The sequence below is a fragment of the Toxorhynchites rutilus genome, chromosome 3 (assembly GCF_029784135.1).
Source record: "Toxorhynchites rutilus septentrionalis strain SRP chromosome 3, ASM2978413v1, whole genome shotgun sequence".
Taxonomy (NCBI): domain Eukaryota; kingdom Metazoa; phylum Arthropoda; class Insecta; order Diptera; family Culicidae; genus Toxorhynchites; species Toxorhynchites rutilus.
In genome coordinates, this window is record NC_073746.1 from 226,656,842 (window position 1) to 226,680,157 (window position 23,316).

The 23,316-nt window shown below is 40.3% G+C and overlaps 2 protein-coding genes across 3 annotated transcripts in view; one reads left to right on the plus strand and one right to left on the minus strand.

Annotated features, from left to right (window-relative positions):
• Positions 1-23,316, minus strand: part of LOC129774664 (galactokinase-like) — a 93,804-nt gene that overhangs the window by 64,071 nt on the left and 6,417 nt on the right. The gene's annotated exons all lie outside the window — the stretch shown is intronic.
• LOC129774663 (extracellular serine/threonine protein CG31145) overlaps positions 13,244-23,316 on the plus strand; it is a 162,933-nt gene continuing 152,860 nt past the window's right edge. The window contains exon 1 of the mRNA XM_055778490.1: positions 13,244-13,800. The gene's annotated coding sequence lies outside the window, so the exon portion shown is untranslated. The remainder of the gene's footprint in view (positions 13,801-23,316) is intronic.

A 23,316-nucleotide genomic window follows, 5' to 3' on the forward strand; every position in this document is an offset into this window, starting at 1 on the left:
AAAATTACTTTAATTTTAGAAAGTTCTATGAATATGTTTTATATTTTGTCGCGGTACATCATAGTAGACGCACTTTGAGTATTTTCTCGAAAATTCATTACCAAGCCTATTTGGGTAATACCTAATTTTCTAATTTGATACCATATACAACATTTTCCATAGCGTTGGTGATATGATTTGGGGCACTTTTGACGTACACATGAATACAATACAATTAAAGTTTTTAGAAAAATAAACAAAATAGAAATAAAAAAAATTACAAATATCAAAATACACATATGAACATATTTAAAAAGAAATTAAACCAGTACTAAGTCTCGAAATTCTAGGAAAAAAATATGATTATATTTTTTTTTTGTATCGTTCAAAATCACACATATCACATTTAAATACGAATTAGAGAAGATCGAATCTCTAATCCCCCGAAAAAATAAATCTTTTTTTTTATTTTTTAAGTACTTTTTGATTAAAAAAAATTTATAATATTTCTCGATACACCATATAAAGACGCACTTTATCTTTTTATCTAGAAGCTATCGAGAATGGTGTGCAAAAAATTTAAAAGTACGTTTTTACCATAGATCCTATGGTGACCCTCATAGGGGATCAAAAAAATAGTAGAGGAATTTGGTTTGGGGTACTTTTTATTCCCTTACCCAGCCAGGCCCTTTATTCAACAACCATAAAATAAAAAAATAACGGCAATATTCACTAAGCTTCGCAAACACAATCCTGTATTGAAAGATTCAGATTGCCATGAGGGAAAAATCCCACAAACATTGAAACGAATTCATTTGAATTTTTTTTAAACGCATACAAAAAGTACGTTGAAAATGGCTTGTGCGAGGAAAACTTCCAGTGGCAAATAGTAGAAAGGTCTGAGCCTAGAGGCACGGACGGAAACTCAAAGTAGGACTTTGAAGACAATTGAATCGTTTGTTTGAGAAACCCCATAAGTCCATTTGACGCACTTGCGAAAAAAGGACAAAAAACTGTTTGTTCTCAAAATTTTGGCCTGGTCCTCCAATTTGTTGGGATGAGGTTCCTTTATTAGACCCAAAACATACCACTACTACTTCATTAACTTCATCAGGTTAACCTGTTATTAAATGTAAATGTAACGCTTCAAATTTGGGGAACTTAGGGGGCTCACAAACAAACGAGAAATCAGCGGAATATTTAGCGGTTTTGAAGAAATTCAAGAATAGTGCTGTTTTAAGTTATGTTCTGCATTAAAGGAGGGTGAGGTAAGATGGTCAGATAAGTATTATTTGTTTGATTCTTAATACATAAGGAATACAAAAATAACGTTTGCATTAAAAAAATGAACAAACATTGCCGATTCTTCATGGGTTTAACTTCACACGCACTGACGAAACTACTCATAACGCATCAATCGCAGTAACCCATGAGTCAGCAGAAAAAAATTTACAGCTCTATCAGTCGAAATCTAACCGTGATGGCGAAAACAGTGAAGCTACTCCGTTCAGAAGCGTGCGCGTTCGAAGAACGGTACCCCGCCACGTCGAAAACGGACATCGTGTGGCACTTTGTGGACGCCGCATACGCCCGTTCCGGCATCTACAACATCTTGGCACTATTGGACAACAATCAGAGCATCGAAAAAAAAAGTTCGGTTCCGGACAGCCGACGGCTGAGTGACAAGATGCTCCAAAGGATGCTGAAGAGGAAGATCGAGGGAAGAGTGGCTTCGCTGGACATCGCTGCGTAACGCAGCTCGAGCGGGTGACATCTCTTCGCATGTGCTTCTTAAGAGGCCCATAGACGTTCAATATTATGGCGCAATATTTTGGTTTGTGCAAGATTATTGTTCGTCTAGGGGCTTCTAAATTGCCAGATATTATTGATCAATAATATTGAACGTCTATGGGCCCCTACAAGAGAAATTCGAAATCTGAAACGGAAAGGGGGCTCTACTGGGCCAAAGTTTTTGAAAGAAGATTCTTTCATCAGGATGTAGCACGGTACTGATTTCGACTTTTGGAAGCCCCTCGTTTCGTTATTTTGAAATTCAGATCCAACACAATCTCATCTGTGTGGATATGGAATTCTCTCTTCTTTCCATGTATTGGATGTTTGGCAACGCGAGTGCCGCTCCTCTTTTTAGGTTTGAGCAACTTGCCATAATGGGTGCTGGATGTGATTCGGCGGCTGTGATTTAGCCAAGACACCCATATACCAACACACCCGAAAGACTCATGCTTTCCTTTTTTTTTTGCTATTTTTTCTATTTGGATATTTCCCTCAAATAGCAGAGTCTTTCGGCGGGATTTTCTTGTTCTCCAGATTTCAAAACCCGGCGAGCGCTTCAACTTGAACTCTGCTCGGGAGGTTAAAGGGTATCGCCTGCGAATGCTTGAAAGCGGGACCAATGAAGACACAGAGGAACTTCGGTATGAATACAGAATAGTTAACATCGTTAACTATTACGTAGTTCCGGTTCCAATTAGTATCTCGCTGATCTGAGGATTCAAGATATGCTCGCCCATTCCTGCTTTGGCCGTGGAATAGGCAGGAGCGGTTTAGTTAATATGGATCGCGAATCATATTACGGAAAGGTAATAATCGGTAAAAGGTGCATCGCACAGTCGGAGTGTTTATGTTGTTTTTTCCTTTTTTTCCCATGTTTGTATTCTTGTACGTGTTAGATAACTTGTTAGTGCAAAAGTAGAGTTGTCCCTTGTAATAGAAAAGGTGTTGTACCCGCGACTAGTACCCCCATCGATTATAATTCGAGGTAAGCTTGTGGCACGTGGCATAACTTAAATCGTGGCTTTTATCTAAATTGTGGCTTTCGTGTGATGTTTGATGTCCCTGATTTAGGAAGAGCCGCTCTCTGACCCCACGATTGAGGTTTGGATAGGGTCGTCGTCAACTTCAGTGGACGCACAGAGTATGCCTAACACTCGCGCACCCGAAGACAGAAGAAGCCCGTCTCGGATCACTTATCCAGCCGTGTGCGAACGTCACTGAAGTATCGTCATTCATCGCTGGACGTGGCGATAAAGCAGAGCAGCTCACTGTAAATCCATGGTCGTAAGTACGAAACTTCTTTATCCGATAACAAACATGCGCATGTAGGATAAATGGACAAGATTGACACACAATTAACAAGAGCCACATAACAAAAGCCACACAACACAGCACTATGTCGATGGAGAGCACATGCCCATTTCTAGAGGCGAATGAACTGCAAAGTTTAAAGCCTCTTAAAAACAAAGAAAGAAAGAACATGCCCATCGGTATAGAGCCACCCATAAGCAGTATGAATAAATAGATCAGATTGCAAACGCGCCGTACTTTAAGCTTGTACCCATGGGTCGAGGGTTCGAAACCCGAGATTATAGAAGTAAATAAAGTGTATGTTCAGAGTTAAATTTATATGGATTCATTAAACGTTCTCTGTTTTCGATTATAAATGAATTTCGTGTTTGAGTTAGAATTAATGTAAATGACGATAGTCTGATGTAATGAATAAATGTTGTGAGTTAGAGTAGATCTTGAAGAACTCTATATTTACTGGCTGGCGGTGTAACCTTAAAAACCCGACAAACCGATTAATTTTCAGTAGGTCTCGAGTCCAGTGTTGGGACTCCTCTTCTTGTTGTAGTTCTTCAACCCCCGCTTCTGTTCTACGAAACCAGGTTCAAGGTGGGTGGAACGGACATCTTCCAGTAGGTCCAGTGAGGAGAACTTTTCAGCGTAATCGGTACTCCTTGGACCGGCCGAAGTGTCCCTCTGTTGTTGAAATTGTGGAACGCGGACAAACGGTATCGCGGGTCCTTCTTAGCGCAGGTGCAAGTCGCGGAACAAACCGGGGTTTGGAAACAAAAGGACAAACCCGCTCTCATGTGTTGGGTGTATCATTGCCGGGCAAAGCAAGAACACGGCGGTTGGTCTCCCTCGCGGGAGTGGCGCTTAAGCCAACCGCTTACCTGCGGAAAACCCTCCGGTCGCGACAAACTCGCGCGCTTTCACGGCGGCACAGGTTACAAGGACTTATACCTGTCTATTGCATAACTTATATTCACCCATTATTTACTCTTGTACACGCATTCAATTCAAAACACGTCTCCAATGAGATCCGAAACAATTTGTTTTCAAGCATCAATATTCTAATTCGTGAAAACCCAGTTTCGAGAATCAGCAGTGCAATGAAGATAAAAAATGAATTGAAAGAAAAATACAAGCGACCAAATAATTGGTTGTCAGGGGTTTTACGAATTCAATTACGTAAACCCTCACTCGGTCGCTGAGGCTGCAGGCAACGACGTTACTATTTCGTGCATTTCGGTTCCGTCTCCCATCATTGGTTCTTCTTTTAAACGGCACATCCCCATGGCTACCGGTATAAAATTTGCACCGGACAAAACCAAGAAAAGTTACTTTTCAAACGAAATTTCTTCCATTTCGGTACGGATTCAAATAAAAAATCTCAACGAGCTCGAGCAAAATTCCATTTGCGCTTCCGGTATGAGCTTAACTTAAGACGGTCGCAGTTTCAATGTGACAAACAGAAAATAGAAGTGAAAGCGTCGAAAGTGTTTTGGTTTTTCGTAATTCCTGAGAAAGTTTCTTGCTATTCGAATATTACCATTGTAGGTACATTCAGTCTACTTTTACTTTTGCTAGAATTTCTAATTGAAGCTATACACCCAAAAATTAGTTATGCTCTGAATTCACGTCAAATACCGTTTCTATTAAGTCGTTGACGCAAAACCGTCAACAACACGGTTATTATCTGTGTTCCGGCAATCGAAAGCACCTTCGACAAACAGGTTTCCGGAGATCCTTGATGAAGTTCAACTGTCGCTCTGGATATGACATGAAATGCGAAACGTTGCTATGGTTGAACTTGAAAACAAGAAAACGCCGGCTCATATTTCCAGCTTTGCCTTAATTCCGCACAATGTTTACTTTGCACTGACCAATGGGCGAAAATGAAACAAGTCTACGAAACCAGTCTTACTTATGGGGTAAAAAGTTGCTCAAACAGAGCGACAACGGTGTACAGTTGAAACGCAATTCGGGAACTCACTTCCTTCCGAGACGGCAAAAGTTTGTATGATTTTTTCAATGAATGAAACCTGCGAAGAATGTCATATTTGAGCAAATTTATCCCATTTGGTAGACACCGTCACTCCAACTCCATCCCACGCTCGTAAATATCTCTCGTCAAACCCAACATCCACGCTTTGGGGTCTGGTCGTTGACATTTTTTGCATTTTTTTTTGTTTGCCAACAACTTTCTGCGCCGGCTTTCCGATAAAGCCTTACAAGGTAAAAACAACGGCATGGGCGCTGGCTTGCTGCTGCCCAGCTATAGACAAGACCAGTTCAGACCGCGCCACCGGTTTGCCGCCGCTAACTGTTCGTATCGATGCACTTGATCGAACGCACAACTGTGGACACATCAAGTGCTGCTTTCCGCCTTCTGCTTGTGGGTTTTAATTCCATGCGCACATGCAGCAGCATTTTACAATTTGCTCTTGACTTACAAACACGTAAACTTGAATTTGTTCCATTTGCATTTCAGTGGGCACAGTCGGGCATTATTTTGCCACGCTCGGACCACGCTGCTGCAGTTGGGCGTTGCTGCAGTTGCGCGGCTTCCGATATTTATTATATGGGGTTTCGTGGGCGGCTGTGATATCATTTGCATTTGATATGGCTGGAACGGCGACTACGTTGTGTGTCAGTGGGTAATTTAGCCGAGAAAAATTGTGTCTTGATTGCGATTCTGATGTTGTCAGGCAAGTCCGACATTATTCTGTGAATATTGGATGCTTGGAATACCAGTCGAGCAAGAAGTTGAAATGATGAATATTTTACGTGATTCGATTATACGTTATTTTCAATCACATTTTCTTGGTGGAGGTTTCTTATTCATGCTTTCAGCTATCAGCAATCAGCGTTTGTACCCAAAATCTTTGAAGCTGTTATTTTTATTTTTTTTAATGCTCAAATTCAATTAAGATTTATCTGGCTCTAGGTTAATTTATGCTGCTGAAATTCGTAACTTCACTCGTAACATCACCTTTTGTTACGACTTTCAGTAAAACTGTGAATGTGTTGGATTATTTTACAATGGAAGGATATTTGATGGGATACGTATCTCTGTACAATCATGAAATAGGAAAATCAATGTAATTACATGTACCCTGTATGCTTCAACAGAGTTCGAACAGGCATCATTTAGGTAGGTCAACACATTTTCAAAATTTATACTCTGCTTCGGTTTATTTCTTTATTTCAAAAATAATCATTGATAGATATTTTACTAGGTTTACCGGAAACTTTGTCTACACTCTCTCCAACTTCTATAAGACCAGGTGATGATCTTGCTGCTGTGTATCATTGTAAACAAACAACGTCTCAATTGATATTCAAGTGTTTTGGTATTTGTGACTACCATGCATGATTTTCACATGAGCGTAAACAAATGTTTTCGTTTTTTCAAGCGTCAAGTTTGTATGAGACCAGTTACAATTTTCGATTGTTTTAGTTGTTATTATCAATAAATCTCAAAATACCGAAGGGAAAAGTGCTCATGGAGAGAGATAAAAAGGACAAATCGATGCATTTCACCAAGAAAATGTTAGTATCAGATAAAATGGCGGGTCGGATTAGACAATTCCATCAAGTAGTGCTCAATTTTGGCGAATCCTCAAGAATGCGGTAACAAGAAGAGAGCTCAACGTAGATCAAAGCTCTCTGACCGGAATAAATGGGAAACAGTTTGAACAGCTTCAAATAATTAAAAAATCGCTTATGAAAATAAAGTAATCTTTGAATTCAAATGTTTCCCGGGAGATAATTCGAAGGAAGTTTTGGTAAAAAATCTTACATAAAGAGGGCTAAAAAGGTTTAAAACAGTCTCACATCGAAAGTCGTCTGAGTTTTGCCAAATCTCACATGAACCGACAGTGGAACATGGTATGTTATGACAAAGAATGTTTTCTAAAGAATACATTTGGTAAGACGGATTTTTTTTTACTTTTAACTTTGCTAGGTTATCTTCAGTGACGAAAAATTTGGGTGGTCCTGATGGCTTCAACAAGTACTGGCGTGATTAATAGCAGGAGGAACAGTATTTTTTCTACCAGGACTTTGGTGGAGGCTCGTACATAGTTTGGGTGGTATTCTGTGCAAACGGAAAACTGAAGATAGCTTTCACATCCTTCAAAATTAATAGCAAGGACTACATGCATGTTCTGGAATCTTCCCTCCTACCGTTTTTGCGTTTCACAAAAATTCACATTCCAGCAAGACAATGCCGCTATTCATACCAGCAAGGGAACTAAGCAATGGATTAAGGACCATAAACTTGACTTTTGGACTGATCGGCTCGTTCTCCGGACTTGAGTACTGTTGAAAATCTTCTAGGATTATATCTACTAGGATTCACCTAGTACGTAGAATCTACGCTGAATGAAAGCAATGCACCACGGTTGATGAACTCTAGGCCGAAATTTCGGAGGCATGGGAAAATATTGACAAATCCGTTCTACACAATTTGGAAAATACGTATTTTCCAGGTTATTAACCGAAATGGCAATGTAACCAATTATGAAAATCCAATACATGTAACCAAACATGTAAATCTGCCGATTGTTTTGAATTTTTCACTAATATTCTTATGAATTTTGAAATGGTCTTATAGGAACTGTGCAGCTGACATTATCATATTTAAGCCCAATAAATAAACGAACGACTCTTTTGAACGAAATTGACGTTAAATATACTTTATTCTAAGCATTCAAAAATATATGAAAATATCTTGAAATTCTAACTGTTTGTGTTACAACGAAATATATTCGAATATATAGAAGTTGAACAGAGTGTAGTTAGAAAATGAAAGAATTAATTGCCCAAAATATACTTCATCAGCAGCGGCGAAGGTACATCTTATAATCATATAATGTATGGACTCCTTGCTAAGGAAGTGTCAAGCGAATACGACGAGTGGACTAGCAATTCTGGTAAGGCGTGGTGCACAAATAACGTAACGCTAATGAAAAATGGAGCACTCCAAAGCAGAGTTGCCGAAAATATTAAAAAAAAAAACTGGAAGATCGCTCTTAAAAAACTGTTTTTTTACTCATTCCAGGTATTGAGAAATAAAATATGCTCCGAGCCTTCGTGTACTTTTTGAATGTTGTTTATAGAATATCGAAATAAGCAATTAATTATTGATATCATTCGAGCAGATTAAAATAGCGTTTCCCATTACAAGAACATTGCCTCTCAGCGCAGACACTGTCCGGAAAACAGCATAAAAGAACAATCTGAGGTGTCGTGTTGGCCGTGAAAAGTGTTACATCTCAAAGGTGAATATGGAATAAAACGGCTACAGTTTGCTAAGACACATGTAAACAGACCTAAGGAGTTCTGGAACAAGGTCTTTTATACGGATGAGCCGGAAGCCAATATCTTTGAAGCGAATGAAAGACAGATGGCGTGGAGGAAACCAGGATCGGTGCTTCAGATTCAGCATTTGGTTATCACAGTAAAACAAGGCTGCGGTAGTCAGATGATGCATGGTACATTGGCGGTTTCTGGAACTGCAACCATGGTGTTTATCGATTCGGCGATGAACAAGATAGCTTAATTGATCTTCCTGAAACGTAACATGCATTCTCCCGTTCAGAAATTCGGTCTCCCTTGTGATTACTACTTTCAACAGAATAATGATCCGAAGCAAACTGATTTCGTGGTGTTGGAATGCCTGCTCTATTATGTCCCAATCTACTCAAAACACCTCCGAAACCTCCAAACTTGAACACTATTGAGTATATATGGTGGAAAAATGAAGAACCATCCATCCATCAAAATCCAGGGAACGAAGCGGTACTCAAATCGATGATTACGGAGATCTTTTTGTTATCTATTAACATTTCTGAACTGATTTCAATTTTAGTTTTAAGTAAAATTTAAACTGTACACTCAATTTTGCAACGTCTTAATTGGAGATTTTTTGTTTGTATTTTAAACATGAAGTAGAAATGTGACAATTTTAATTTTTTTTTTTCTTATCACTATATGAGAGTAAAATGGATCGATTTTACGATGAGTATAAGTCGCCTTTAATTATTTATTTTTTAACCCCGAAAAACTCAACAATAACAACTTCTGAAATCCAAATCGCATTTGCTCGCAAAGAACAAATGGCTTCCGTTTTTCTCGATATCAAAGGGGCATTTGATTCAGTTTCCATGGAAATTCTCTCAGAGAAACTTCATAATCGTGGACTTTCACCAATTCTGAATAATTTCCTGTACAATTTACTCTCAGAAAAGCACATGTTTTTCAATCATGGCAGCTTGAAATCTTCTCGTTACAGTTTTATGGGCCTCCCACAAGGCTCCTGCCTAAGCCCCCTCTTGTACAGTTTTTACGTCAATGATATAGATGATTGTCTAACTAGAGATTGCTCGTTGAGACAACTTGCAGACGATGGAGTTATTTCCATCACGGGTACTAATCCCGCCGTTCTGCAAAATTCCTTGCAAGATACCCTGAACAACCTGTTCACGTGGGCTCTCAAGCTGGGTATCGAATTCTCTACGGAGAAAACCGAAATGGTCCTTTTTTCTAGGAAGCACGAACCCGCCCAATTCCAGCTTCACCTATCCGGCAAAACGATCAAGCACTCGATGTTTTTCAAATACCTTGGAGTATATTTTGACTCTAAATGTACCTGGGGAATACACATTGCGTATTTGAAACAGAAATGCCAGCAAAGAATCAATTTTCTCCAAACAATAACCGGAACATGGTGGGGTGCCCATCCAGGAGACCTCATTCAGTTATACAAAACAACGATATTATCAGTGTTAGAATATGGCAGTTTTTGCTTCCGATCAGCTGCCAGGATTCATATTCTCAAGCTGGAGAGAATACAATATCGTTGCTTGCGTATAGCCATGGGGTGTTTGCATTCGACACATACGATGAGTCTCGAAGTTTTGGCAGGAGTACCCCCGCTTACTCTTCGGTTCACAGAATTATCCTACAGATTTCTCATCCGTTGCAAGATCATGAATCCATTGGTGATTGATAACTTCGAAAATCTACTCCAACTGACTCCTCAGTCAAGTTTTATGTCTCTATACCATGAGTACCTTACCCATGAAGTGCACGCTTCACCGGGCATCTCCAACCAAGTTTGCTTCCCATACTTTTGCAATCCCTCTGTCATTTTTGATCTGTCCATGCGACAAGAAATCCATGGAATACCAGATCACCTACGCTCCGATTACATTCCGGAGATATTTTCGGCAGAATATGGGAAAGTTGGATCTGATAAAATGTTCTTTACTGACGGTTCATGCATAAACGGGTCCACTGGCTTCGGCATCTTCAATGAAAATTCCAGTGCCTCTTTCAAACTCAAAGATCCTTGTTCCGTGTATGTCGCTGAACTGGGTGCGATATATTACGCATTAGGGATCATTGAAACATTGCCCATCGACCACTATTTTATTTTTTCAGACAGTCTCAGCTCAATAGAGGCAATCCGCTCAATGAAAGTTGATAAACGCTCATCTTATTTCCTAACAAGAATAAGACGTCTATTGAGTGTTTTGGTCGAAAAATTATTCAAGATTACCTTAGCATGGGTTCCCTCTCATTGCTCGATTCCGGGGAATGAGAAAGCGGACTCGCTAGCTAAGGTGGGCGCTTCAGAAGGCACACTTTTTGAAAGGCAAATTACTTATAACGAATTTTTTCACATTCCTCGTCAGGACACACTCGTTAGTTGGCAGCGCATGTGGAGTGAAGATGAGTTCGGTCGTTGGTTACACACGATTATCCCTAAGGTTTCGACGAAAGCTTGGTTTAAGGGATTGAATGTCGGTCGTGATTTCATTCGCGTGATATCTCGGCTTATGTCCAATCACTACAACCTAAACGCGCATCTCTATCGAATTGGGCTCGCAGCAAACAATCTTTGTGATTGTGGCGATGGCTACCACGACATCGAGCATATTGTCTGGTCGTGTATCCGGTTCCATGCTGCTCGCTCTCAGCTCTCTAGAGCACTAAGAGCAAAAGGCAGACAATCGGATATCCCCGTCCGGGATATCTTAGGTAGCCGTGATCCTGATCTTCTGCTTCATCTATACCTGTTCCTCAGAAACGCCGATGTCAACGTTTAATGATGTTTCCTTCGTTGTGTCCCTGTTTCGTATCCCTCCTATCCGATCTATAAACTTTTACTTAGTCGCGGCAATACATACACACACTCTTTACAGATTCACGGGCCAAAGGTTGTGCAGTCCACTGATGATTCAACAAAAGCCAAAGGTTGTACCGCTCATGACAACTCTACACGAGCTGATGATTGCGCCGGCTAGTGACCATTCTATCCTGGATTCCTCGAGAAGACGCACCACGCTAGATATGGGGTTCAGACTAGGGGGGCGTTGCTGATTAATGGTCAGCTGCATCCCAATAGGAAGTATCCCGTGTCGGGCACAGGTACAGATCATTGAAGACAGCAACATCACAATTACGAAAACACTTGTAATACTAACCTCGAGCCAACCGCGAGTAATCGGTTACATATTACTAACATAGTTATAAGGCAAACATTGTCGAAATATTGAACTCCCGGCCCCGTCAGGTTTACGCCATATGAGCCTTAATAAAAATATATATTTTGGATAAAAAAAAAAAAATAACAAACCAGCACGAGTTGTGTACTCAATTTTGCGATTGACTGTACAAGCTTGCTATCCTATTCTAACTCTTGAGCATTTGAATTTGAAGCTTAAGTTTTTCAGAAGAGGTGTGTGCGCCAACAATGCACAATGGGCCAGGAGATGCATTTAAGTGGAAATTAGCATTTAGAGCTCTACAGTTATTCTTTAGACAAAATCTGTCTCCGACAAAGTTGTTACATACGATAGAGCGCTCATTCTCGTGTTGCCAAAAATAGGGCGACCAACATTTTCGATAAAATAAAAAATATAACTTTCTTATCTCTATAGATAGAGGTAAACACAGTTCGACAATGTTGTAGTCCCAGTTATTTGAGACATCTTTGTAGAACAAAGTTTTTTACTATCTCTTGAAACAACCGATATAGCGCATTTTTTCTAAGTTGCATTAGGGTCACCATGGAAAAAAAACGTTTTTTTTTGCTCTAACTTTTATATTTCAAATTCTATATACAAAGACTTTTAGAACATTTTAAACTGAAACACAAAAAATAACATAATTTTGAAAATCACACATTATGTAGAGTGAACTCTGCTCTTTCAAATGCCCCAATAAACTTTGTTTATGTTTGCCCCAGAAAGAACGGCAAGCAATTGAATAGAGCGTATTTTTTGGGAAGAAATATCAATAACTTTGAGTGGAGTTGAGATATTGACAAGTTCTGCATCGAAAAATATTTGTATCAGTATGTTCTAAAAGTCTTTCGAAGACAGTTTGTATGTAGAATTTGAAATATAAAAGTTAGAGCAAAAAAACAGTTTTTTAATGGTGACCCTAATGCAACTTAGAAAAAAGGCGCTATATCGGTTATTTCAAAAGATAGAAAAAAACTTTGTTCTACAAAGATGTCTCAAATAACTGCGACTACAACATTGTTGAATTATGTTTACCTATATCACTTTTGAACATTTAGTCTGTAGGAAAAATATATAAAGTTACAGTAGGGCAATGTTTTCAATGGCATCATCATGTTAATATTTCATAGACTTCATTTCTCAAGATTTTTATTCTATTAGTTTTGTTGTTGTTGAGTGTCATTCTTTGGCATGAACATTTCTCTAGCATTGACTTGCATCGCATAATTCTGTTGAACTGCACATAAGTGAATAAGTGAAAAGCTATTATTTGCCACGAGAAAAATCGTTGCTCGGAGCGGCACTGCCTAGGCCACCAGCTTCAATTTGCCTTTGGCTAACGTGCGGGCGCGAGAGAAACTCCCACCCCTCTGGCAAATTAGTCAACAATTCGCCGTTGGCTCCTCACGCCTGGTTTCAAGGTAGCCCTCGTGTCTTGCACTGATGTTGTTTTTGATTGCAAATAGTGTGTGTATTTTTAGTTGCACCAAAACAGTGGCGAACGATAACGGGTATTAAACTTGCTGTCGTGAATCTGGTTCGCTGAATGTATTTTTTTGTTCTTGTGTCACGTTGCTGAGCGGATAGGATTACTGTGGAAGCAATACGGGCCGGAAGGACAATGTGCACTCATCAATCATTCAAAATTCAATCCTGTTATTATTTCCGTTTCGCGAACCTTTCCGGATAAGCCTAAAATCGAAGCCGTCGCAGTGTGGGCGCGGTTCGAGCGCTGATCGTTCGTTTGTGAGAACAGGAAAGTGATAAGACTTACCGTAACATATTTAGACCGCGAGCCGGATTTCATTGCCCCGCTCATTGTATCTACACTTGGTGGATACAGACCGATAGTGTTAGTGCTTTATGTTATTGTGCTTTTTCCGTTTTATAATTCATAGGACTTTTTTTCCTCCTCACGTTCCGATCAAGTGAATAAACGAAAAAGGCGATCGAAAACATTGGCAAAAACAAGCACCCAACAAGAGTGGCCGGAAAAACACACAGTACTGCTCGAGTGGAAAATGCTCACAGTGATTGTTTACCATCGTTGCGCGTCCGTTCGCATCGTTTGAGTGAAACGCAATCCGATAATGTCCGCCGTGAAATTTTTGGTGCGAAAATAAAACAAACGCGTGTGGAGAGAAAATAGGAGATAACATTTTCCGATCGTCAGCTGACGCAGCGCCAGCAGTAAACGGTAAGGGGAAAGCTGGGATTTTTTTTGCATTTCAGTACAGAGAAAGAGAGATAGAGAGAGAGTGGGAGCTGATGCCTACATTCTAAGGTGTCGTCAGTGATGCATCAAACGGCTATCCAATTCCAAACTTGTAAGTAAAAGCTTATCCGCTTCATAGCGATACATAATAACACCCGGAGACGTTTGGCAACTGGTGAGGAAATGTTGAACGATAATTAAATGTGTTTATTTAATTACCAGGCTTTGAAGATAGAGATAGTTTTATATCAACGTCTTTTTCAGAGATGTTCAAATTTCTCGATCTCATCTATTTTATTTAATTGATGAGCTGGTCTAGTTGTAAATTTTAGGTGTTTCTCGAACTTTTTCCCTTGAATTGTAGTAGAGTATATTGGATTGCAATGGTATCACAGTTTGTTCAAATTAGTCAGAGAGTTGTGGGAAAACAATATTTAATTAAATTGATTTATAGAAATTGAAACGAACGATGCAATGAAATATTCAGCACGATGTAAAGCTTGAAAAATATCACAGAATAGCATGCGAAATAGAAAGACATATTACGGAGAAACTAGACATTATTGACGTAGTACTTCAGGTTAGATCATGTTAATTCAATGCCATACAAATGAGGCATAAAATTCTCCATAACTCAAGAACTAATTTGCATAGAACCAAATTTGGCATGTGAAGGTTTTAGGGGACAATAAATGTTTCTATGTTTGTTTGATACTCCTCTCCCTCTCTAAAGAGGAGGGGGACTGAACAACTCCACAACTAATCAAATGGAATCAAACTTGGCATATAGAGGTTTTAGGGATCGATTAAGGGTTCTATGGTGGTTCGACACTCCTCCGCCCTCTCTAAGGGGAGGCTACCATACAAATGAAACACATTTATTTTAATTTTTTTTTCCAAATTTAAAAAAAAGGCGCCAAGCGATTATCACATTTTCCTCGCATTGCAAAATTTCCAGAGTGATAAGAAATTGGTATCAAGAGAAGATTGTGAAAATCTTTTACTTGAATTTTGCGCCAATAAGGACCAAGACCTCTATGATAGAGACATAGAGATAGAGATAGAGATGATACAGAGCTATATATAGAATGGCAACAAATTTTACAACAAATCGGTGCATATTTGACAATCCGAAGCAGTTTGAAAATAGTTTTGATTTTCACGCAAAAATAATGGATTACTTTTTCCCCAACCAAATATATGCAGATGCAGTAAACCGTCCATGATCGTCGATTCAATATGTGATTTAAAATTTACAGCTAAATCTTTTGAAACTACTCCCGGGAGAGGTCGTAGACCGTAGCTTACAACCACCAACGCATGATTACGCGAGAAATCGAAAATAAGCCTAGGGTGAATGCTCCCAAACTAGTGGATAGTGTTTCGCGATATGTCTACTTCAAAGAAAGTCAAACAAAACTGTGCGATAGCGTTCATTGCCAAAATCCTTCGACAAAATCTTCGATTTCTGGTACTTGCTTTCATTTCGTAACCTTAAATCTTCATAAAGAATGGTTCATACGGATTTTAGGTCGATTTTTGTGAGATTTCAAGAATTACTTGTGGGCTTGATTCACACCAGTAGGAGCAATTTTGTTTGTCGATTTGAGACGAATATCCGATCAGACAAACAGTTGACAATCAATAAATGTATCTCATCCGAAAACATGAAGCGCCCTTCGAGTAACAATAAAACATTTTAGTTCTCTGTAGAAAGTTAGAACAATTTCTAAATGCCGTGGCAACGTGAAAGCATTCATAATCGAATCACAAGCCTGACGGAGAACGAATGATTGTCAATACCATATTTATAATGACCGCTATGATGTTGACAAATTACTATCAATCTTATTGGAAGGTAGTGATTCATTTAGAGATACTTGTTGAAAAAAATATTTTTATTAAATTTTATCGGGTGAATTTACACATAACACATAACTTCTACATATTTATTTTTTTAAATTATTTTTTTATCGAATGAATATAACAACACATGGCAAATTTGGTTCTATTTGCTTGATTAGTTCTTGAGTTATGGAGATATTTATCTTCTTCTTGAATGGCGTTAACGTTCCGTTCCCTGTGGAACTTTTGCCGTCTCAACGTATTCATTAACTAGCGTCGTTCATTAATACTTGGTTGAGATTTCTATGCCGAATAACACGCCTTGAATGTACTCTAAAGTGGCAAGCTCTAGAATACGCGTGACCACAGTGCAAGCCGGAAGAATTTTCTTTGACGAAAAATCCCCCAACCAGAACGGGAATCGAACCCGAACACCCGGCATGATAGTGTGGGACGCTAACCACTCGGCCACGGGTGCACATATGGAGATATTTATGCCTCATTTGTATGGCAGTCCCCTCTTAGAGAGGGGGGAGGATTGTCTAACCTTCATAAAAATATTTATTGCACCCTAAAACCTCCACATGCCAAATATGGTTCCGTTTGCTTGCTAAGTTCTTGAGCTATGCAGAAATTTGTGTTTCTTTTATATGGTAGCTCCCCCTTAGAGAGGGGGAGGAATGTCCAACCTTCATAAAAACTTTTATTGCACCCAAAAACCCCCACATGCGAAATTTGGTTCCGTTTGCTTGCCTAGTTCTTGAGTTATGCAGAAATTTGTGTTTCGTTTGTATGGTAGCCCCCTTTAGAGAGGGGGAGGAGTCTCGAACTATCATAAAAAGCTTCTCCGGCCCCGAAAACCCCTACATCTAAATTTTCAGCTCGATCGGTTCAGTAGTTTCCGAGTCCATAAGAATCAGACAGACAGACAGAAATCCATTTTTATACATTAGGTTGGGGGAAAAGTTATCCATTATTTTTGGGTGAAATTCTAAACTGTTTTTAGTATGCTGCGGATTGTCCGATTTGGGCAAATATGCACCATGATTGAGCGAGAGATAAAAAGTATACTATTTAGTTTGTGAGAACCAACATGTGATCCACAAATAGTTGGAACAGATCCGTCTCTTTCGGTCGCATGATAATGATCGCGCCAACGCGGTCATATATTTAGGGATTATCGGAGAATTTTTGTGATCTCTTCTCTCGCAATATAGTTGTGTTGAATTCTGCCGGTCGTCACACAAGTCAGTCGAATAAAGTATCTGTTCGAGTTCAGTCATCCAGTTTAAATGAACACGGAATAAATTGGTCGTGAATTTTACGGAAGTTTTTAAGTTCAAAGGAGTTGAAGTTTAATTTCTAAAATTCATCCGAATCCGAGTATAGCGGCAGAAACATCGGTCCTTCGAGCCGGATATCCGGATTATAGATAACGGATCGGATGTTCGGACGAATTATCTGTGGACAATAAGTCGTATAGAACGCTATTGTGTTCTATTGATCGGACAACAAAACTAATTGTTCGCGGACATTGTGAAAAGTTAATTTTTCCATACAAATTCGGTGAAATTAAAAGTTGATTAAAAGGAGAAATTTATTCACGATTGCTGGAGTAAACAGCGAATGCTGCTGCTGGGGATCATTTGGAGCAAATATCTGGAGGAGGACTTAGCTATTCGAGAGTTTGGAAGGCAGATGACATTGCATAAAAGAATACTCAGAGAAGTACTGCATGAAGAAAGGGAGGTGGTTTGTTGCATGTGACCAACCGTGGTGTTGAAATAAAATTAAAATAAATAAATAAATGCATGCGAGTTTTATTTCTGGCAAGTAGCAGAGGTTGTATTATTGTATTTCATTCTTCAAAAAATCGTTGAATTGTTGAATATTTTTCGCTGTTTATTCATACCATTGCTCGTCATTGTCTATCGGAAGTGTCGCGTGAGGTCGCGTGGGTGGAACGTTCGGGTTGATCTGTCAATGTATTATTGAAAAGTGATTAATTTCACTTTTCCGGTGCAGTGCAGTGAGAAGTGAAAATGAGTACCAACTTGAGGTCATTACTGAAGAAGGAGCGTCAATTGCGGGATAGTGTGAATCTAATCAGATTATGGAAAACTTGGAAAACTTGGAAAACTACAGCTCAGAAAGAGATAATCGACAAATCGGTGTGCGACTTCAGAAGCTGGAGGAAGTAGGAAAGGATTTCCTAGAGACCCGAACAAAAATCGAGATGCTGTTGGGAGATGAGTCAACGAAGTGCGATGTAGAAGAGACTGCAGAGGCTGAACGCGATAAGGAGAACTTCAGAGTGTTACAGGAGTTTGACGATGAGTTTTGCAACCTCAAGGCAGAACTGCTTGAGTTACAGATGAGAAAACGGCAAACATTTTACAAAGATGATGAGGGTCCTCAAACAAGGCATTCAAGTGGATCCTTTTCCAAGGTCAAGTATCCTGAAATCAATCTACCGGTGTTTGGTGGAAAGATCCGTGAGTGGGTAACATTCAGGGACACGTTTCGCAGTCTCATACACAACAACACGCAGTTAACACCAATGGATCGATTCACATATCTTCGTTCTTCACTCTCTGGAGATGCCCTCCAGAAAATAAGCTCCATTGAGCAGACAGCAGCTAACTATGAAGTAGCATGGGAGGCATTGGAGAAAATCTATGAGAATAAGAAACTTATAGTCAAGGCGCATTTGGATTCTTTATTCTCATTGGATGTATTGAAACGGGAAAGCTAAGAGGGATTAAACCACCTCATTAGCGAGTTCGAAAGAAATATACAGATGCTAGAAAAAATAGGTCAGAAAACCGCAGAATGGAGCACCATTTTGGCATACATGGTAGGGTCAAGACTGGACACAGTCACGTTACGTCACTGGGAAACATATCATAATTCTAAGGAAGTTCCCTCATACAACAATCTACTTGAGTTTCTGCGTAATCACTGTGCAGTATTACAGGCTGTAGCGTCATCAAAACCTAGTAATCCAGATTACCGTCAACCGAAACTATCAGTGTGTCACACCACGTATGGAAAGGGTGTTCGATGCCCATTCTGCAACGATTCTTGGCATTCTGCTTTTAAATGTGCTAAATTCCAGAAAATGAAAATTCCTGAGCGAATCGAAGCAGTAGCGAAATACAAACTGTGCCGTAATTGCCTTCACCCGGGACATTTCTCAAGGACCTGGGAGAAAGTATTGTGCCATCACTGCCAGCAGCGCCACCATTCCATGTTACAAGTAGGACAGGTAAGATCCCCAGTTCCCTCACCGCAAGTAAGACCCGCGACAATAGACCAACATTTTCGACAGCCAAAATTCACACGCTCGAATCAGATTCAACAAAATCAAACGCCGACCAACAATACACCTGTTACGTCTGCCACCTCGCACAGCACACCCACACAACCATGTACAGGTCTGGTCTCTGTAAGTCAAACCTACACCACTTTACCCGTTACACCCACACACAACATTTTGTTATCAACGGCGCTTGTTAAAGGGACAGATTCTTGTGGAAATTACAAGTTAGCACGAGCACTACTGGACTCTGGGTCCCAGCATTGCCTCATGACTTCCACATTTTTTGAAAGTTTGCGGTTCAACAAAACTCCATCCTATCTAGTTGTCCAAGGTATCGGATCTAGTCGGTTCACGTCAACTACAGCAGTCAGTGCAGAAGTAGCAGCCAGAACAAAAACCATATCGCTATATTCTACGAACATGCACTTTTATGTGCTGCCAAGGCTAACTGTATCGCTGCCAACTTCTAGCTTCAATCCATCGATCCTCAAACTTCCTGAGCCAACGCTATTAGCTGATCCGTTATTTTATAAATCCAGTCCAATCGATATCATTATCGGAGCAGAGTATTATTTTAAGCTGTAACGTGAGGGACAACAGAAGGCAACGTCAGAGGGACCTGCAATGCAGAACACGTTATTTGGATGGGTTTCTGCTGGAAAAATTCCTGAGAATACGTGCGGTCCATCAATGTCTATGGTCCCAGTTAGTGTTTCAATGGACATCCAAGAACAACTGACTAAATTCTGGGAATTGGAAACGTGTAGATCGAAAACCACTTACTCTCTCGAAGAGACAGCTACGAGGAGTTCTTTGAAAAATCTACAGTACGAGATGGAACCGGGAGATTCATAGTGACGTTACCTAAGAAAAAAATGTTGATTAATCAGGTCCTTCCTGGCTAATATTCGATGAATCCCACTGGCCAATGGGTGGTCAAATTCACGAAGAAGAACTAGATCAAACAATTATGGAGAAGAAAAGTGCTGTCATTGCTATTCTGCAATCAACCCCGCCGAGCTAAATATTTAGCTTGAAATCATCACTGCCGGATTTTATTCGTATCGTAGCAATCATCTACCGTTTCCGGTACAATGCTCAAAAGGTTGATCACTCCAGTCGTCGAATAGGAGCAATTACGTATTACGAATATGAAGAAGCTTTACACAAGGTGGTTCGGCTCTCACAACAGGAGAGTTTTCCGCAGGAAATGGCAGACCTGTCAAATGGTCGTCTGTTGCAATCTTCCTCCCGAATCATTTCACTGAATCCAGTTTTAATGAATGGATTAATTTGTGTTGGCGGCCGGCTTAGTCATGCAAACATTGCAAACAGCCGCAAGCATCCGTACGTGATAGATCATCGTCATCCATTGGCTGGGATAATACTCACACACTACCATCGCAAGCTGTGTCATGCGGGACAGCAAATATTAGTTTCGGCAGTAAGAGAGCGCTTCTGGCCCGTGAACGCACGGAATCTGGCACGGAAGGTGATTCACAATTGTGTGGCATGCTTTAGAGCAAAACCAAGAATACACGAGCAACTAATGGCGGACCTTCCACCAGAAAGAGTGACCCAATGTTCACCGTTCCAAAGAGTTGGAGTAGACTATTGTGGCCCGTTTTATGTGGCTTATCCAAATCGTCGAAGTCGTCCTGTGAAGAGCTTCGTAGCAGTATATGTATGCCTGGTCGTGAAGGCAGTACACCTTGAGCTTGTGGCGGATCTAACCACACAGGCTTTTCTGGCGTCTCTAAGAAGATTTGTATCGCGACGTGAAGATTTGTATCGCACATTATTAGACCTAGTCTAATAATGTGCGATAATGCCACCAATTTTGTGGGTGCGAAGCGAGAACTGCAAGAGCTCCGTAAATTGTTCAATGACCAGCAGTTCCAGGAAACAGTAATGAAGGATGCCGTAGAAAAGGAGATAGAATTCAAATTCATCCCAGCATGTTCCCCAAATTTTGGTGGACTGTGGGAATCAACTGTGAAATCCTTCAAAACTTTATTTAAACGCACGATAGGAACACATATTTTGAAGTACGACGAAATGGTGACGATATTAGCACAAATTGAAGGAATCCTAAATTCGCGTCCGCTCACCCCTTTGAGCAATGATCCAGATGATTTTGAGCCCCTGACACCTGGGCACTTCCTGATACACAGACCTCTAACCGCAATATCAGAACCAGGATTACAAGGTATTATGGAGAATCGTTTGTCCGCATGGCAAAAAGTTCAGCGTTATGTTCAAAGCATGTGGATAAAATGGTCAGAACAGTACTTGTCCAACCTCCACAATCGTACTAAATTGACAAGGCAGAAGGACAACATTGCAGTTGGAACAATGGTGGTAATAAAGGAGGACAACACTCCTCCATTAAAGTGGCATCTAGGACGAATGACTGAAATTCACGCTGGACCGGATGGTAACGTACGCGTTGTAACAGTGCGAACAAAGTACGGCAGTTTTCGTAGGGCAATCTCGAAAATTTGCATATTGCCTAATCGGGATAATACAGTTTCGGGCGATGGGGAGAACTAGGGCTCCCCCAACGGCGGAGGTCGAGGTCGGCCTCCGCATTTCAGTTAAGTTATGTACCTTATAATTTTTCAAAAAGCTTATCCGTATTTTTTTCTCAGTCTATCTCAATCGCAAGCGAATTCGTATTTGAAACCAGTTCCAGAAAACTGAGGTAATCTGTGTTGTTTCGGTGTTGGTTGCATGTTATGTTGCATGAAGCAAGCAAACAGTTGTGCTAGTGTATCTAGCTACGTCCAGTTCGTCCATTAACATCGGCGTATAACGCCAGCGCATTTGTGCGCCCGATCAAAACAGAAACTTAGTGCAGCTATTTTGACATTTTGAGGTACCCGTGACGGCACTAGAGGTGAAGAGCGCTATTCATTCTCCAAACATAACAGTTTGATCGTCGTCAAGCATGGCCAGCTAGTTTCGGCGATCATCTCGTCAACAACGTTTATGACGTCATCTTAAACATCCACCATCGAACAGTCATCATATGCTGCCTTTCGCTAACCCGGAGGGAACATCAGTGGTGCCAGACGGCATCATTGTGGAGGTCATTGTGGCCTCCGCAGTCCAGGCAAGTCGTTTTCTATTGAATAATTATAGAATAAAAAAGCCGTTCTTATTCTATATCATAGTAACACAGCAGCAACGCAGAAGCAACACAAGCGGAATGCAATGAGCATCCGTGACAGTCACGAAAATAAAGTCAACATTATTAGAAGGTCAAAAGCAGTCCTGGTGTCAAGGAATTCCAACAACGTAAATAATCGGTCCAGTTGAAGCAGCATCCAGAAACAACGGCAGTATCACAGATCGCAACAGAAACAGCAGTAACAGAATCAACAACCGTAGTAGCAGCAACACAGTCGCCAACAAATCAGCTGATTTGAAACAAAGGAACAGAGTTCAAGGTCAACGCAATTCCAGGGACAATAGCGAGAAATAGCAGAAGCAGCCACCACAGGAATACAGCAACGCCAGAACCAGACACAGCAATCGTAGCAGTCTCACTTCACAATCAAAACAAACCGAATTGTATAACGGTATCTAGCGTAGAAAAAAAAAGAATTGAAATCGAAGGCATTTCAAGGCGGCCGGCATATGATTGAGCGAGAGATAAAAAGTATACTGTTTAGTTTGTGAGAACCAACATGTGATCCACAAATAGTTGAAACAGATCCGTCTCTTTCGGTCGCATGATAATGATCGCGCCAACGCGGTCATAGATTCAGGGATTATCGGAGAATTTTTGTGATCTCTTCTCTCGCAATATAGTTGTGTTGAATTCTGCCGGTCGTCACACAAGTCAATTGAATAAAGTATCTGTTCGAGTTCAGTCATCCAGTTTAAATGAACACGGAATAAATTGGTCGTGAATTTTACGGAAGTTTTTAAGTTCAAAGGAGCTGAAGTTTAATTTCTAAAATTCGTCCGAATCCGAGTATAGCGGCAGAAACACACCATTTTGTTGTAAAATTTGTTGCCATTCAAGAGGTAGCTTCGTAATGTCTCTATCATAGAAGTCTTGTTCCTTTTTGGCGAAAAACCGTAGCAATAAATTTTTACTATCTTCTCTTCATACCAATTTTTTATCACACTGGAAAATTTGTAATGCGAGAAGAAGATGGTAATCGCTTGGTGCAATGTTCGGACTATATAGTGGATGCATAAAAACATCCCAATCAAGCTCCTGGAGTTGTGTGTCCTTGTGTTGTCCAGAAGGAACAAAACATCTCATCTGTTGGCCGATTTTGGATGTTTCTGGTCAGTCGCTAGCTTCAAACGGTCCA